This window comes from Triturus cristatus, chromosome 3_2 (assembly GCF_964204655.1).
Source record: "Triturus cristatus chromosome 3_2, aTriCri1.1, whole genome shotgun sequence".
Taxonomy (NCBI): domain Eukaryota; kingdom Metazoa; phylum Chordata; class Amphibia; order Caudata; family Salamandridae; genus Triturus; species Triturus cristatus.
Window position 1 is genome coordinate 1141709443 of NC_140584.1, and position 17842 is coordinate 1141727284.

Below are 17842 nucleotides of genomic sequence, written 5' to 3' on the forward strand. Positions count from 1 at the left end.
GGGCGGCGGCGTTCCTCCGCTGCTCTCGCTATTCTCTCGGCGTGGAGCTCTCCCTGCTGGTGGGCGGATCCTGTGGCTGGCTCGTCCTCCCGGGGGCGGGGTTTGTTTCTGGGCTTGCCCAGCGCAGGTGTTGCCAGTCGATTTCATAGGGCTGGCCCGCCTTTTCCTGCCTACTTTTAGGGGCATCAGTTTCTTTCGCATCCAGTGGGCTGCTTCTGGCTTTTGTGCTTGTGTTCCTGCGTTGTTGCTGCTCATGGAGAGTGGGGACATCCCTGTGGGGGAGGGCTCGCGTGAGGACGACCCTGTGGGGGAGGGGTTCCTCCTGAGGCGATCACTCTTCAGTCTATTCAGGACATGATTCAAGCTGCGGTGACAGCTGCTTTTGCGCAGCGCTCTGGTGAGCAGGGTCCCTCTTCTCCTAAACGTCCTTGCTTGGACCCCACTTCGGTTTTGGACACTGAAGGGGAGGAGGAGGATCTCCGGGGGCGCTATGTCCAGGGTTAAGAGATGCGGGATGTTCTCCTGCACATCAAGCAGAACTTGGCTTTTCCTGCTACAGCAGCAGCAGAGCTCTCAGAGGACTTTTTCTTGCAGTACCAGCGTAAGGAACCAGTCTCTGCCTCTTCATTCTTCCGTTAAAAAGGTGTTGGAGGGGGAATGGATGGAGATTGACAAGCAGGCCTTCCCGAGGTACCTGGCGAAGCACTACACCATCCAGGACTTTGCCAAGGATTACCCTCCCTCTCTGAAGGTGGAATCTCTGATGGCGGGGCTTTCCTCGCAGGGTTCCATCATTTCCGAGGACGCCTCTCCCTCGGACCCTGTTGACAGGCGGGTGGAGGCCGCGGCCAAGCGGGCTTATTCGGCGGCCAATTTTTCCATTCGTGCCTCTGTCTACCTGTCTTACACTGTGCAGTCCTTGTTGAAGGATTTCCAGTCCTTGGCGGAGCTGTTGGACCAGGGGGCGGATGTGGTTCCTACCCTGGCGCTTATGGAGCAGCAGACTCGGCTCCTGTCTGACATCTTCTTTGACACCTTGGGGGCCTCGGCTGCTGCTGCTGGTGCTGCTATTCAGGCCCGGCGCAAGATTTGGTAGCGCAACTGGAAGGCTGAGGCTGCCCAGAAGGCTTTGATGATGAGGATTCCCTTTTCCGGGCCAAAGCTCTTCGGGTCTTCCCTTGAGGACATGGTCAAGAAGTCGGCTGAGGACCGGAAGCTGCTGGCTCCCCTTAGATCGTCCAGGGCCCGCTTTCCGGGTCCCAAGAGGGCGTTTTCCACCTCGTCCACGCCCAGGGGCAGTGCGCCCTTTCGCGGTAGGGGTCGCTGCCGGTGCGCCCCCTTCTTCTCCAAATCCCGGTCTCAGCCTGCTGCTTCCACCTCTGCTCCCAAGTCCTGACTGTCTCCTGGCCCCACCAGGTGGGCTCCCGGTGGGCGGCCGACTCCGCCACTTTCTTCCGGCGTGGGAGTCCTCTGTCTTGGACCTTTGTGTTCTTCGGATCGCGAGGGAGGGTCTCTCCATCTCCTTCAGTTCCCCTCCTCCAGACGCCTTCCGAGCTACCCCGCTGCCCTCCTTTCCGGTCAAACGGGCAGCCTTGCTCACTGGCATCCAGGACCTGCTTGTGAAGGGGGCCATCCGGCCTGTTTCTCCATCTCAGCGGGGCTTCGGCGTCTACTCCATCCTGTTCCTGGTAAGGAAGGTGTCTAGGGATTTTCTGCCTGTCTTGGACTTAAAGTGGGTGAATTCGTTCATTCCTCACACTAAGTTCAAAATGCTTTCTCTGCAGGAGATTCTGCCGCTTCTGGTCCAGGGGGAGGTGGTGGCTTCTCTGGACCTGTTGGATGCATACCTCCATGTGCCGGTCCACCTGTCTTCTCAGCCCTTCCTCAGGTTCTGCGTGGGTTCCTACCACTACCAGTTCCAGGTACTCCCTTTTGGTTTATCATCTGCCACAAGAGTGTTCACCAAGGTTCTGGCGCCCTTGGTGGGCATTCTTCACCGGGAGGGGATCAGGGTTTTTACCTACCTGGATGACTGGTTAATTTCTGCTTCTTCTTTTTCGAAGGGGAGGCTTCACGTCCAGAGGGTCTGCGAGGTCCTTTCTGCCCACGGTTTCCTGATCAACCTGCGGAAGTCCCACCTCGATCCTACCCAGGACTTGGTCGTCATTGGGGGCCAGTTGGACATGCTACTGGGGAAGGTGTTCTTGCTCCTGGAACACCGCAATGTCTTGTGGCGGGATCTGGGGGCTCTTCTGGGGCGGGAGTCTGCTCCTGTGAGTCTGTGGTTGAGGGTTCAGGGGTTAATGTCTGCCACCATCAATGTTCTCCCCTGGGCTCGCCTCCACCTGTACCCCTTAGTCAATCACCTCCTTTCTCTCTGGGACCCCTTCTCCGAGGACTACGAAGTTTCGGTTCGGGTGTCCCCCCAGATCCGGTCCGACCTGGGCTGGTGGCTTGTGGCGTCCCATCTCTCGGAGCGTCTTCCCTTTCTGATCGCCCCGTCCCGGGGGTCAGAGAATGTGGTGGCGGACCATCTCAGTCAGGTGTTCGCTCCGTTGAGTGCCCTCTCCCTGTCGCCGGCGGTGTTTCGGCGTCTGGTGGACCGGTTTGGCCTTCCCCAGGTGGACTTGTTCGTGGAGTCGGACAATGCCCTCCTGCCCTGCTTCTGAGCTCTCCATCCGTGTCCGGGGGTCTGAAGGGTGGATGCTCTGTCTTTCCCGTGGCCTCGGGGTCTCCTTTATGCCTTTCCCCCCTTTTCCTTGATTCCTCGGGTCCTCTGCAAGATCCGTTTGGACCGGGCCCTGGTGCTCTTGGTGGTTCCCGGTTGGGTGCGCCGCTCCTGGTACCCTCTCCTGGGCAAGCTGGCGATTCAGCCTTGTTGGCCGATTCCGGATCACCCGTTCCCCTTGCGGGGGCCTCCTCTTCCCGGGGCGGTGTTGCGCCGGCTCCATCTGCAGGCTTGGCTGTTGAGCGGGTGACCTTGTTGGCCCAGGGGTGTTCCACGGGGGTGGTTGCTTTGTTGCAGGGTTCCCGAATGTCTTCGACCTTGCTGTCCTATTCTCGTCACTGGTTCTCCTTTACCCATTGGTGCGACCTGCTTGGTTCTGACCCGGTGTCTGTGGACCCCATGAGGGTTCTGGATTTCCTGGCGGAGGGTTTTTCCCTGGGGTTGGCTACCTCCACTCTGAGGGCTCAGTGGGCTGCCCTGCGGGTCTTCCGCAGTCCGGAACTGGACCTACTGGATTCCTTGGTTGCTCGCTTGCTACGGAGCTTTTCTCTGCAGCGGCCTCGGGCTGTTTGCCTGTCCCCTCCTTGGGATCTTCCCTTGGCCCTGCGGGCTCTGCAGGGTCCCCCTTTTGAGCCCCTTCAGTCAGTGGATCCGAAGTTCATCACTTTCAAGGTGGTTTTCTTGGTCGCCATTGTCTCGGCTGGCCGCATGGGCGAGCTGGGGTCCTTCCTTCGGTCTCCCCCCTTCTTAAGGGTCCTGCTGGACCAGCTGGTCATGCGCCATGATCTCCGCTTTCTGCCTAAGATTCCCTCCCTGGCTAACCGCTCTCGTGAGGTGTCCTTGCCTTCCTTTTCCCTGGCGGTGGATGTTCCCCTGTCCTTGTTGGATGTCCGTTTTGCGGTGGAGATATACTTGGCCCGCACCTCCTCTTTTTGTCAGTGTGACAGCTTGTTTGTGACCTTTGGTCTGGTGCGTTCTGGTCACAAACCTTCTGTGTCTACTCTGAGTCGCTGGCTGAAGCAGGCTATCCTGCTGGCGTATGACTTGGGTCGATCCACCCGGAGTGTCTCTGTGCCTTGGGCCTCGTTTAAGGGTGTGTCCACTGAGGAGATTTGCCGGGCGGCTACGTGGTCTTCTCTCCACATGTTTATGGAACACTACCGGGTGGTCCTGGGGGGCTCTCCTCCTGGGGATTTTGCGGGTGCTGTTCTGAGTGCAGGTACGGCCGTCCCTTGATTTGTCCTTTGTTTGGACTGTGTTTTTATTCTGTGGTTTTCATTACACAATGGATTAAAGTTGTTTTGTTAACCTGTTTCCGCCTTGGTGGTGTTTTCTTGTGTACCATGAAACCTTTTTGGCTTTGGTATGTGCTCACTTCGTTAGTCATGTGGCGAGGATGACTAACGAGGAGGTAATGCCCCGATTACTTACCGGTAATCTTCATTACTCCGAGTTAGTCTTCCTCGCCACATGAGTTCCCGTCCCTCCCTCCCTGTCTGGCTATCGGCTTCATGTTTGGCTTGGTAGTTTCAGGCTTTGGGGTTGGGCCGGCCCACCTCTTATAGTGGTCATGGGGTGTATGGGTCGGCCATATTGGGAAGGGATGGGAGGCTAACTTTTGCTTTGGAGGGTTCTGGTGTAGAGCTGAGCTCACTTCGTTAGTCATGTGGCGAGGAAGACTAACTCGGAGTAATGAAGATTACCGGTAAGTAATCAGGGCAATACATTTGTACCTCTTGGGAAGGTGCCAGAAGCATGACAGTTGGCATCATTCAGCGGCTTTATCGCAGCAATATTGTGTACTTTCCATCCTGATACTATCTAGTACGGTTCCCGAGTTATAGTGTGCAACGTGTGATGCACTCTGATATACCAAAGGCGAAATGGCAAAATAACTATAAATTCAACAATATATCTGTACATCTTTGAAATAGTAAAGAAGCATGGAAGTTGGCACCATTGAGCAGCTTCTCCTCATCATTATTGTGCACCTTAAGTAGTGATATTATATATTACGGTTTCCAGGTTATAGTGTGAAATGTGCGCTGCACTCTGATTGACCAGAGACTAAATAACTGTAAATTCAACAATAAATCCGTACATCTCAAGAACCGGAGAGAAGCATGAATGTTTGCACCACTGAGCAGCATTACAACAGCATTATTGTGCACTTCAAATTGTGATTCTATTTATTATGGTTCCAGAGTTACATTGTGAAATGTGCGTTGCACTCTGATTGACAAGAGGCTAAATGACATAATAACTATAAATTTTACAATAAATCCATACATCCTAGGAATGGGATAGAAGTATGACAGTTAGCACCATTCAGCAGCGTCACCTCAGCATTACTGTGCACTTTAATCCGTGATACTATCTATTACGGTTCCCGAGTCATAGTGTGAAATGTGGGCTGCACTCTGATTGACAGGAAGCTAAATGACAAAATAACTATACATTAAACAATAAATCCGGATGCCTTAGGAATGGGACAGAAGCATGAAAGTTGCAGCATTGAGCACCTGTGCATCAGCATTATCCTGCAATTTCAAAGTCTGATGCTACCTATTACGGTTCCTGATTTATAGTGTGAATTGTGTGGTGCACATTGATTGTTCACAAGATAGACGGCAATAAATTGAGAACCATGATAGATCGACTCACAAATTGAGCCACCTGCAGACACACCCCTTATACTTTGAAAGCAATATTGCCTCAAATAAGCTATAAGTTGTAGCAAAGCCACAAAATATGCCAAAGGCTCGAAAGTTAGGTAGGCAGAGGCAAATTGATCTGCAAATATTAGGCACTTTAATTATTTTTCTAGCTATCGCGGTTTTTGACTTATGACTTTGAAATTCAAATATTAGTTCATACATCTGTGTAATGAGCTAGAAGCTTGACAGGTGGCACCATGCAGCAGCTTTACCTCAGCATTATAGTGCACTTTAAATTGTGATGCTTGCTGTTACAGTTCCAGAGTTATAGTGTGAGATGTGCGCTGCACTCTGATTGACCGGAGCTTAAATGGCAAAATACCTATAAATTTAACAATAAATCCGCACATCTTAGGAATAGGATGGAAGCATGCCAGTTAGCACCATTGAGCAGCTGTCTCTCAGCAGTATTGTGCACTTTAGATCCTGATTCTATCTATTACGGTTCCCAGGTTATAGTGTGAAATGTGCACTACACTCTGATTGACTTGAGGCTAAATGATAAACTAATTATAAATTAAACAATAAATCCGAATGCCTTAGGAATGGGATAGATGCATGAATGTTGGCACCATTGAGTATCTGTGCATCAGCATTATTCTGCAATTTACAGTGTGATACTACCTATCACGGATCCTGATTTATAGTGTGAATTGTGCAGTGATCTTTGATTGTTCACAAGATAGAAGGCAATAAATCGAGAACCATGATAGATAGACTCACAAATTGAGGAACCTGCAGACACACTCCTTAAACTTTGAAAGGAATATTGCCTTTAACAAGCTAAAAGTCGTAGCAAATCCACAAAATATGCCAGAGGCTCGAAAGTTAGGTAGGCAGAGGAAAATTGATCTTGCAAACATTAGGCACTTTGATTTTTTTTTCTAGCTATCGCAATTATTGACCTAAGACTTCAAAATTAAAATATTAATTCGTACATCTTAAAAATGGGCTAGAGCCATGACCGTTGGCACCATTCATCTGCTTTACCTCCACATCATAGTGCACTTTACACTTACATTGTGATGCTAGCTGTTACGGTCCCGAGTTAGAGTGTGCAATGTGCGCTGCAGTCTGATTGACCGGAGGCTAAATGGCAAAATAACTATAAATTCAACAATAAATCCGTACATCTTAGGAATGGGAGAGAAGCATGATAGTTGGCAACATTGAGCGGATTTTCCTCAGCATTATTCTGCACCTTAAGTCCTGATACTATCTATTACGGTTCCCGGGTAATAGTGTGAAATGTGCGCAGCACTCTGATAGACCGGAGACTAAATGGCAAAATAACTATTAATTCAACAATAAATCCGTACATCTTAAGAATGGGGTAGAAGCATAACACTTGGCATGCGCCCCTTCAACTCAAGTATTATTGAAATAATTTTGAAGGATGCCCTGTTGTCACTTACAGCAGCCTGGTGGCTCTTTCAGCATCAGAGGCTCCCATCTCGTCGGTAACAGTGAGGCAAACACCGGAGGACATAGGGTCAGCTTTCTCTCTCAAGCACCTGACAGAGAAAGACACCACGCTTGTGCGCGGGGTATCGTTCATTGCAGTCCGGATACTATCTATTACTGTTCCCGGTTTATAGTGTGAAATGTGCGCTGCACTCTGATTGACCGGAGGCTAAATGGCAAAATAACTATAAATTCAACAATAAATCCGTACATTTCAGGAATGGGATAGAAGCATGAAAGGTGTCACCATTGAGCAGCTTTACCTCAGCATCATAGTGCACTTTACGTCATGATGCTATCTATCACGGTTCCCGATTTAAAGTGTGAAATGTGAGCTGCACTGATTGTTGACCGGAGACTAAATGGCAAAATATCTATAAATTCAACAATAAGTCCGTGCATCTTAGGAATGGGAGAGAAGCAGGACATTACCTCTACGTCCCTCGTCCTCGACCCAGTTATAACTAATGAGGTATTCCACTTGACAGGAAACAAAACAAGAAACGCTTTTAGGCTCAACCCACCCTCCCGTCAGGGGCTATAATTACACAGCCAACAAAAAGCACATCCTGTTTTGTTTCCTGTCAGTGGACCTGACGGGGACGCTGGGCACTTACCTGCTTCGTGTTGTCCTGTAGTTTCCTCCTCTGCTGGGCTCTGGGGGCGCTCATGGACCTTCGTGGGAGTTCCTCGAGTCGGGCTGCTGGGCTTGCTGGACTCCTTCAGGCTCCTGGTTGCCGGTTCTGCTGGGCTGCACTGGTTTCCTGGGATCCTGCTGCTGCTGCCGGGTCAGTCCTTCCCTGCACTGGGGCCCCCGCCGCTGTTGTGGTGCCTTTCGCTTTGTCTGGCGCATTGCCGCCTGGATGCGGACCTTTCAGGAGCGTCTGGGGCGGGGACCAGGCGCTCTGTGTGCGGGCTGATTTCCTAACATTTTTGGAGCACCTGGAATGGGGTCCGGGCGCTCCGTGTGCGATGGCTCCTTGGGAGCGCTCGGGTTTAGCCCCGAGTGCTCCGCAGTACTGTTTCAGGCCGCTCTGGCGCAACCTTTGTTGCGGAGCGCCCGGGGTGGGGTCCGGGCGCTCTGTGTGGGGCGATCTCTCAGGAGCACTCGGGTTGGGTTCCGAGTGCTCCGTTTGCCTTGCCTGGGTCCTGCTAGTTAGTATGGTGCGCCCGGGAGGGCTCCGGTTGCGCAGTGCTGCCGTGGTGCTCCCTGACTTTCGGATGCAGTTTGGTGTGTTTTTTTTCGGCCTTCGGCGGCCGCCCTGTCTGGTATTTTATGTTTGGAGCCCTGACCACGCCCCCTCCCGCCTCGTTTTCGGTTCAGCTCAGCTGTTTTTTGTTGGGGGCGGTTTCCTGCTTCTTTTGTTTAAACGGGGGGGGGTCGCTTTCTATTCTGTTCCTGCCTTTGATTGGCTTGCTGGGTTCCTGTCGTTGGTGTTTGTTTCACTTGCTGTTTGTTCGTGATGGGGAAGCATCACAAAAAGCGGAAGCATGTGTCTCCTGTTTCATCTTCCTCTTCCCCTGCGGACAGTGGGGATTCTGCCCCTGCGGGGAAGCGAGCCAAGTTGGATGATGGCAGATTGAAGCGCCTGATTTTGGAGACTGTCTGATCTGAAGTCCTCCAAGAAGTCTACTGGGAGTCGTTCTCGTGGGGGCGTTGCCCTCTATTCGGACATTTCTACTTCCGATTCTTCTGATGACGCTTCCTTGGGGCGGTGGATCTGAAAGGCAAATATGTTTCGAAGGATTTGTTGCCTGACCTGTTTTCTCATGTGCGTGAGAACATGGGGTTTCCAGATGATGCTGTGGCCAGTACTTCCTCAGATGCTGTTTTGCCGCAATTTCAGAAGCCTGTTGCTACTTCTCTTCCTATCCATCCCTTTGTGATGGATGTCCTCTTGAATGAGTGGAAGGACCCGGATCACATTATGCTGCCGCCCTTCATGTCGAAACTTTATCCTTTGCAGGACATGGAGGAGTCCTTTCCTGAGTCGGTGCATGTGGATTCCATTATTGCGAGTTTGGTGGGTCGTCCTTCGATGGCGGATGATAACATTCTTCGTGATGGTGTAGATAAGAAGATTGACTCTGCGTTGCGGAAGTCTTATGCTGGTTCTCACCTTGCCATCCGTTCTGGTGTCTATGGGGCTTATCTCGCTGAATCTCTGTTGACTGACTTTAAGACTTTGTTTTTCACGATGCAGGAGGGCGGCTGTTGCCCGGACTTGCTGGAACCCATGGAGCGTCAAGCTGAATTCCTCTCGGACATTGCCTTCGATTCTGTGCGCGCTTCTGCCTTGTCCTGTGGTTCCTCTATCGCTGCTCGTCGGAATCTGTTGCTGAAGGGTTGGAATACGGACGCCGCCCAGAGGTCCATGGCTTTGCGTTTGCCCTTTACTGGCCCTCGTCTCTTTAGGGACGCTCTTGAGGATAGGCTTCGTAAGTTGTTCAAAGAGCGTAAACATTCTTTTTCCTTCAGTCGGCAGCCTTCTCGTAAAGATTTTTTCTTTTCTCATGCCAAGACTTTTCGTCAGCCTTCCAGGTTTCAACAGTCCTCCTTTAAAGGCCCGAGAGGTGCTGGTTGGGGTTTCCCTCGGAAGTTCCAGAAGAAGCCTCCCCGTGATGCTGGACAGGGGCTGCAGCGTTCCTGACTATGCCGCCCCGGTGGTGGGTCACGCTGGTGTTGCGCCCGAGGTTGGTGGGAGGTTGCGGTTGTTCCTTCCCGCTTGGCGTCTGACGACCTCCGATCAGTGGGTGCTGGATGTCCTGGAACGGGGGTATCGGATCACGTTTCTGTCCCTTCCTCCTCCCTCGAGTGTGCTGCGGACTCCGACTCCCTTGTGCCGGTCCCTTCGTCAGTCCTTGGTCGACGGTGTTCACACTTTGCTCATGAAGAAGGCGATTGTGCCCGTTCCCCGGTTGGAGTGTTGTCTGGGGACCTATTTGATTGTCTTTCTTGTTCCGAAGGTCACAGGAGTGTTTCGGATTGTCATAAATCTCCGGAGTCTGAACTTGTTTGTCTGGAAGATGCCTTTCAAGATGGAGACCTTGCAGCAGGTGGTTCCTTTGATTCAGGTCGGGTGGGTGTTTGCTACACTGGATCTCCAGGACGCTTATCTTCATGTACCTGTGGCTCTGGAGGGGTGGTGTCCGCTCTCCAGTGGTGGCTGGATTCCTCCAATCTCTCCAAGGGGATGTGGATTCGCCTGCCGCCTCCATTGGTGTTGACGATGGATGCCAGTGCGTCCGGTTGGGGGGCTACTCTGGGTCATTGGTCTGTTCAGGCTCGTTGGCTCCGGGTGGAGTCCTGCCGGTCGTCCAATTGGAGGGAGCTGTCTGCAGTGGACCGTGCTCTTCGTTTTTTCCAGGATCGTCTACTGGAGTGCAATGTCCTGGTGAGGTCTGACAACTCCGTGACTGTGGCTTACATAAACCACCAGGGCAGTACTCGCAGTCCTTCAATGAATTTGGTGGCCTGTGCATATGCGAGTTGAGCGGAGTGTCATCTTCTGGCCATCTCTGCTCAGCATATCCGGGGTGTGGACAATGTGGTGGCAGACGCCTTGAGTCGCAGGTTTCCATCTTCTCTGACCCTGTGTCTCTCCCCCAGGCTTTTCTGGATGATCTGTCGGAGGTTCGGGACTCCCCAGCTGGATTTGTTTGCCTCCCGGGCCGATGCCCAACTTCCCCTCTTTTGTTCTCGGACTCCGGAGTTGGGTGCTTGGGGGGTGGAGGCGTTGTCTCTTCAGTGGCCCCCTTGGTTGCTGTATGCCTTCCCCCCCCCCCCCCTCCCCCCTTATTCCTGCCTTCTTGCTGAAGGTCCAGCGGGTGGGTGCCCGGGTGGTGGCTGTCTTACCTCACTGGCCTTGGAGGTCCTGGTTCCCGTTGTTGTTGAGCATGGCGGTGGGCCCTCCTTGGATTCTTCCCCGCTACCCATCTCCCCTGAGGTCTCCCTCTCCCTCCCTCCTGGTCCCTCTCACCCTGGCGGTCTGGAGGTTGAACGGTTGTCTCTTGGAGTCCGGGGTTTGCCTGATCACCTCATCACTGTGATCAAGGGTCCCGTAGGAGTTCCACTTTGTCCTCCTACTCTAAGCATTGGGCTTCTTTCTCCTCCTGGTGTTCGGGGCTTGGTCTCTCTCCTGTCTCTTGTCCTATCGCTTCTATCCTTCAGTTTTTTTGGGATAGGTTTCAGAAGAAGCATGCCTTGTCTACTCTGAAGTGGCAGTGGGCTGCTGTTCGGGCTTTCCGGGATCCGGCTTCGCTCCCGTCTTCGGATGGGTTGTTGGTTTCCCGGATGCTCCGGAGTTTCTCTCTGTCCTCTCCTTCTACCCGTTCTCCGGTTCCTCCTTGGGATCTTTCTTTGGCCTGGGTGCTCTGCAGTCCTCCCCTTTTGAGCCCTTGAAGTCTGTGGACCTTAAATTCCTCTCTTTTAAGGTGGCTTTTTTGGTTGCTGTTACTTCTGCTCGGCGGTTGGGTGAGCTCACTGCCTTGCATTGTTCTTCTCCCTTTTTGCGTTTCTTGGATGACGCGGTGGTCCTTTCTTTGGATCCTGGGTTTGTTCCGAAGATTCGTTCTCGTTTTCATTGCTCTCAGGAGTTGATTCTTCCTTCTTTCTGTCCTTCTCCTTCCTCGCCTGCTGAGTTGTTGCTGCATTTCCTTGATGTGAGACGTGCGTTGTCCGTTTATGTTGCCCGCACTGCGGGGTTTCGCTCTTCGGACTCTCTCTTTGTGACCTTTGGTCTGGCTGGTCGGGGTAAGGCTGCCTCCTGTCATTTCTCTGGCTTATCAGGGCTCGGGTTTGCCTTGCCCTTCTGGAGTTCAGGCCCATTCCACTAGGGGTGTACCTGCTTCCTGGGCTGCCTTTCATGGGGTTTCCCTTGATGAGATCTGTCGGGCTGGGACTTGGGCGTCTGATTCTACTTTTGTACGGCACTATCGTCTGAATTGTGCTCTGTCTGACCGGACCAATTTTGGTTGTGGTGTGTTGCGTGCTGTGGGGGTTGATCCCCCCCCACTGATTCTGTATGTTTATTAAAAGTTTTTTCACTTGCTGCACTCCACTTTTTGTGTTCGGTCTTTGTTCTCTGTGTGGTTCGCCAAAGGCCTGCTTATGGGGTTGCTTTGGTATGCCTCATTAGTTATGACTGGGTCGAGGACGAGGGAAGAAGAGATAATGCTATGATTACTTACCTGTAATCCCCATTACTCGTAGTCCTACTCGTCCTCGACCCAGTCATACTTCCCACCCGCCCTCCCTGTTCAGGCCTTTGTTGCTTGGTATGTCAGGATGTGCTTTCTCTTGGCTGTGTAATTATAGCCCCGGACGGGAGGGTGGGTGGAGCCTAAAAGCGTTTCCTGTTTTGTTTCCTGTCAAGTGGAATACCTCATTAGTAATGACTGGGTCGAGGACGAGTCGGACAAAGAGTAATGGGGATTACCGGTAAGTAATCATAGCAGTTGGCAACATTGAGCGGCTTTTCCTCAACATTACTGTGCACCTTAAGTCGTGATACTATCTATTACAGTTCCCGGGTTATAGTGTGCAATGTGTGCTGCACTCTGATTGACGAGAGGCTAAATGGCAAAATAACTATAAATTCAACAATACATTTGTACCTCTTTGGAAGGGGGTAGAAGCATGACAGTTGGCACCATTCAGCGGCTTTATCACTGAATTACCGTCCCAGTGCTAACTACATGAGCATAGCTCCTCCCACCAGAAACTCCCAAGCAACTTAAAACCCATCCCTTCCCTCCAGGCCACACCCATACCCTGAGGCATATAACCCTGTGACCCGCCAATCCACTTCCTGTTTGTTTTTTCTGCGGTATCACTTCCGGGCAGACTTCGTCGTGGGGGGTGCTGGAACTGGCCTCCTGTCGGGTAAGTGTGAGACGGGATGTTAAGCGCCCGTTTAAACCTCTTATGTGCCTGTTTGTAATTATGTGCATATGCTTTGAGTCCCTGCTTTAGCGGGACCATGGGGTTGGGGGGTCCGGACTACCTGGTGTGGGGTGGTGACTCCCTGCTGCGGCCTCCCCTCTTCCGGGTTCGTTCCCTGCTCTAGCGGGAACACCCGGGAAGGGAGGGGAGGTGTGTTGGGTGCGGCATGCCTTTCTGCGTGCCGAGGGTGTGGCGGTTTGGCTTCTCCATGGATTACCTGTCACGGTGCTCGTGTTGAGCCCGTGTTTTCCCGTTTGTGGTAATTCCTGCTTTCCTTAGTGGAATCTTGGGTTTGGTTTCTTCAGTGGGGGCCCGATGTTTGTGGATTTCAATCCTGCTTCGACTGTTCTTATCTCCTGAATAATTCAAGCCGCTACGTTTATGTTGAGATGAGCTCCCTCTACTGGCAGATCGGTATACGAATTGCCGTTTTGCGTTGCTGGTGGAGAGTTGCTGGGGCTTACTCGGGTCTTTGACTCTTGCTATCATGGTTAGGTGTTCTACTCCTGATGATTGAATGAATCTGCTTTGAGGGTGCCCTGGTGGGGAGTTTTCCCTGTCCTCGAGTCTGTCTCTGCTGTCTGTGGGGGTCGGGCGGGGTTTTTGTGGCTCTAATCACCTGCAGATCTGCTGGGGCATTGGGGAGTTTCTTACCTCTCTGTTTGCTGGTTCCTGGGGCGGGGGCTTCTGGGTTCCTTCGTATCCTTACATTTGGGCCCTGTTCAGTCTTTTCCTTTTATAGGTTTGTAGTTGTCTCTGATTGGTCGGTTTAAGGGCCGGCCTTCGGTCCTGTTTGGGGATTGGCTGGGGGTCCGAGGGGCATTCCCTGGTTGGCCCTTGGGGATTTTTTTCTTTGTTGGTCTGGGTATTTCTTGGGGTCTGGTTCTCTGTTCTACTGTTCACAACATGGAGGGTAGAGGAGCGGACGTACGTGAGCTCGGCTGTGTGGATGAGGTGGTGGTCGCTGGGTCTTACTCTGCTCCTTCCTTGGCGGATATTCAAAAGATGATTGAGGCTGCTGGTCCGGCAGCCTTTGTGGCTCGTGATCCCAAGGGGCCTAAGAAACAGAAATTGGATGCCTCGGCGGAGGTCGATCCAGACATTGACTCTGATGAGGAGGTGAAGGGTCGTTTTGTCCAGGGGTCAGACCTTCGCTGTGTTCTGCAGCATGTTCGAGACAATTTGGGGTTCCCTGGTCCCATGGAGGGTGGAGAGTCTGAAGACTTCTTCGCTAATTACCTGAAGAAAGAACCTGAAAGCCTCCCCATTCATTCATCTGTGCGGAGGGTGCTGGAGGGGGAGTGGAAGGATGTTGACAAACATGCCTTTCCCCGGTTTCTGGCTAGGAGGTATCCCTTACAGGGATTCACAGAGGAATTTCCAGCCGTGGTGAAGGTGGATTCCCCGCTTGCTGGTATGGCGTCTCAGAGCCTGGTGGTGTCTGAGGATGCGGTTCCTTCTGATCCTGGGGACAAGCGAGTTGAGGGGGCCTTGAAGCGGTCCTTTGCTGCCTTTAATCTTGCAGTTAGGTCAGCAGCTTACACCAGCTATCTTGTTCAGTCGCTTCTTAAGGACTGTCAGGGTATTTCTGAGCAGCTCATGCAGGATGAGCATCCCTCAGAGTCTTTGTCCATGTTGGAACAACAGTTGCGTTTCATGGCAGATTTGTCCTTCGACTCCCATAGCGCTGCAGCTGCTGGTGCCTCTGTTGCTGCTAGGAGGCAGTTGTGGCTTAAGTCTTGGAAGGCGGAGGCTCCTCAGAAGGCGGCCGTGATGAAAATTCCCTTCACGGGCTCTAAGCTGTTTGGGGAGCCGTTGGAGGCTTTGATAAAGAAGACAGCTGAGGACAAGAAATTGTTGGCTCCGGTCCGCTCTTCTCAGAAGGGGAAGTTTGCGGGTTATAAGCGAGTTTTTGGGCAGGCGTTTCAGTCTAAGATGGCAGCCCAGCCCTTTCATGGTAGGGGACGTGGCCGGGGTGTCCCTTCCTTCCACAAGTCCCGGGGTCAACAGGGTGCTTCCTCTTCTGCAGGTTCCTCCAAGTCATGACTGTGTGGTGAGTTCCTTGGGGGTACCTTTTGGGGGTCGCCTCACTTCTTTTTTTCCAGTCTGGGAGGAGTTCGTTCGGGATCAGTGGGTCCTGCAGGTGGTCCGGCTGGGCTACAGAATAGAATTTGGAACTCCTCCGGTGGATGTGTTCAGGACTACCCCTGTTCCTAGGTCTCAGGCGAGATGTCGTGCTCTGTTGGACGGAGTTCGGGACTTGGTGTCCAAGGGTGCTGTGGTGAAGGTGCCTGTGAGACAACAGGGTCAGGGGGTTTACTCAATCCTATTTTTGATCCAGAAGCCAAATGGGGACTTCCGTCCTGTCCTGGGTCTGAAGGCGGTGAACTTGTGTATCCCTCATCGGTCCTTCAAAATCGTGACTCTACAGTTGATTCTTCCCTTCCTGTCGGTGGGGGATTTCCTGGCTTCTCTCGATCTCCGGGACGCCTATTTTCATGTGCCAGTGCAAGCGGATTCGCAGAGGTTCCTGCGTTTCTGTGTAGGGGTGGATCATTACCAGTTCCAGGTATTACCGTTTGGCCTGTCTGCCTCTCCGAGGGTGTTTACTAAAGTGTTGGCACCCTTGGTGGGTTTGTTGCATGCTCGGGGTAAACAGGTGTTCCCTTACTTGGACGATTGGTTGATTTCTTCCTCTTCTTTCCTTCAGGCTCAGGCACATTTCCTGGAGGTTTGCAGTCTCCTTCAACAGTTCGGGTGGATTCTGAACTTGGAGAAGTCCCATCTTCACCCCACTCAGGAACTGCTGTTCATTGGGGGGGTGTTCAACACCAGGTTGGGAAAGGTCTTCCTGTCGGAACCACGCAGACTGATTCTTATGCACGAACTGAGGAAGGTGTTGGGGGCTCAGTCTTCCACGGCTCGCCAGTGGTTGCGTGTTCAGGGGCTAATGTCAGCTACTGTAATGATTGTTCCTTGAGCCCGTTTACACTTGTACCCCCTGGTGAATCATCTTCTGGGGCATTGGGATCCGGCCTCTCTGAATTACGAGCTGTTGATATCGGGGGGAGTGTCCATCGCCCAAGAGTTGTCCTGGTGGCTGGTGGATCGGAACCTCTTACAGGGCTCGCCATTTGTGTCCCAGGACGACCGATGCCAGCAAACTAGGTTAGGGTGCGGTCTTGGGTCAGGAGTCGGTGCAGGGTCTTTGGTCTGTGCCGGAGGCGGAAATGTCCTCGAATTGGAGGGAGTTGAAGGCGGTTCAGTTGACGTTGACTCATTTTCTGCCTTTGGTCCTCCAGAGGGATTTGATGGTACGGTCAGACAACACGATGGTGGTGTGTTATATCAACCGCCAGGGGAGCGCGAAGGTGGCTTCCCTCAATTTGTTGGCACAACGTATCGGCCTGTGGGTGGGGCTCACTTGTTGTCTCTGAAGGCTTTGCATCTACCGGGGATTTTGAACACGGAGGCGGACATGTGCCTGTCGCAGGATGTGTTTGGTTGCCTGATGGCCCGGTTCGGGGTCCCGTGGTGGACCTGTTTGCAGCCCCGGGGAACGCCTTGAGGGAGAGGTTTTGTTCTCTGGTTCGGTCTGCCGCGGTTTGGAGGGTGGATGCCCTGTCCTTCCGGTGGGAGGGGGGCCTGATGTATGCCTTTCTCCCTATTGCTCTGCTTCCGCGTGTTCTGCTGAAGGTCAAGCTAGATCGGGCTTCGATGATCCTGGTGACTCCGGATTGGTCCAGGAGGCCTTGGTTCCCTCTGTTATTGAAGTTGGCAGTGGGGCCTTGCTGGAGGTTGCCGGTGGTCCCTTGTTCCTTGTCGTTTCCCCCTCTGTCTCTGGAGTGTCTGGTCCGCCTGCGACTAGCGGGTTGGCTGTTGAGAGGATGAACCTTGTGGCTTTAGGGTGTTCTCCTTCAGTGGCGCCATTTATTCAGCGGTCCAGGCGCCCTTCGACTCTCAAGTCCTATGCCAGGCATTGGGTTTCTTTTCAGGCTTGGAGTACGGCGCGTGGGTGGTCTGCGTTGGAGGTGGATCCGGTGCATGTCTTGGAGTTTTTGAAGGACGGGTTTGACTTGAGTCTAGCTGTGTCCTCCCTGAGGGCTCAGTGGGCTGCTGTCCGGGCCTTTCGGGGTTCGGTCTGTGACCTGGTGGTTCCCCTGGTGTCCCGCTTGTTGCGGAGTTGTTTCCTTCAGAAGCCTGTCATTCGGTCCTTTGCTTCTAGTTGGGATCTGCCTCTGGTTTTGGGGGCTTTGCAGGGGGCTTACTTTGAGCCTCTGCATGAGGTGTCTTGAGGTTTCTGACGATCAAGGTGCTGTTCCTTGTGCCTATTACCTCGGCTCGGCGGATTGGGCAGTTGGGCTCCTTGCTTTGTTCGGTCCCTTTTTTACGTTTTTTTCCTGATTGGGTGGTTCTGCGACCTGATCCTTCCTTTGTTCCCAAGATCCCTTCCTCTTTTCACTGCTCTGCGGATCTGGTTTTGCCTGTTTTCTGTCCTGGTCCTCTTTCGGAGGTTGAAGTGCGTCTGCACTGTTTGGACATTCGGAGGGCTCTGGAGATCTATTTGATGCGTACTGAGCCATTTCGTAAGGTGGAATACCTTTTTGTGACCTTTGGGCTGGCTGGTCAAGGTTTGAAACCTTCTGGGGCTACCCTCAGTCGTTGGCTGCGGTGGGCTGTGGGTGCTGCATATGAGGCCTGTGGTGTGTTGGCTCCTGGATCTGTTCAGGGGAGATCGACTCGAGGGTGGCGGCTTCCTGGGCTTGTTTTCAAGGGGCTTCCATGGCCGAGATCTGCAGGGCTGCTACCTGGAGTTCTCCTCACACCTTTATGTCCCATTATCATTTGGTGGTAGGGGGGACTGATTCTGCTGGGTTTGGGGACGCTGTGTTGCGTTCTGCTCCGGTGGTGTGACTTTTTCTGTGCTTTAATAAAGTCTGTTTTTGCTACTGAGTAAAGCCGATTCTTGCTTTGGTATCTGATCATGTA